The sequence below is a fragment of the Parus major genome, unplaced genomic scaffold, assembly GCF_001522545.3.
Source record: "Parus major isolate Abel unplaced genomic scaffold, Parus_major1.1 Scaffold513, whole genome shotgun sequence".
Taxonomy (NCBI): domain Eukaryota; kingdom Metazoa; phylum Chordata; class Aves; order Passeriformes; family Paridae; genus Parus; species Parus major.
In genome coordinates this window covers 4,460-5,038 of record NW_015379402.1, presented here as the reverse complement: position 1 = coordinate 5,038, position 579 = coordinate 4,460, and positions in this window count along the sequence as shown.

Here is a 579-nt window from a genome sequence, read left to right as displayed (position 1 = left end):
GTGATGGCCATACTGGTGCAGTGTCCATACTGGTCCTGTGTCCATACTGGTGCTGTGATGGCCATACTGGTGCCGTGATGGCCATACTGGTGCCATGATGTCCATACTGGTGCCATGATGGCCATACTGGTGCTGTGATGGCCATACTGGTGCCGTGATGGCCATACTGGTGCTGTGTCCATACTGGTGCCATGATGGCCATACTGGTGCCGTGATGTCCATACTGGTGCCGTGATGGCCACACTCGTGCCATGATGGCCATACTGGTGCCGTGATGTCCATACTGGTGCCGTGATGGCCATACTGGTGCCATGATGGCCATACTGGTGCCATGATGTCCATACTGGTGCCATGATGTCCATACTGGTGCCGTGTCCATACTGGTGCCGTGATGTCCATACTGGTGCCGTGATGTCCATACTGGTGCCATGTCCATACTGGTGCCGTGATGTCCATACTGGTGCCGTGATGTCCATACTGGTGCCGTGATGGCCATACTGGTGCAGTGTCCATACTGGTGCCATGATGGCCATACTGGTGCCATGTCCATACTGGTGCCGTGATGGCCATACTGGTGCC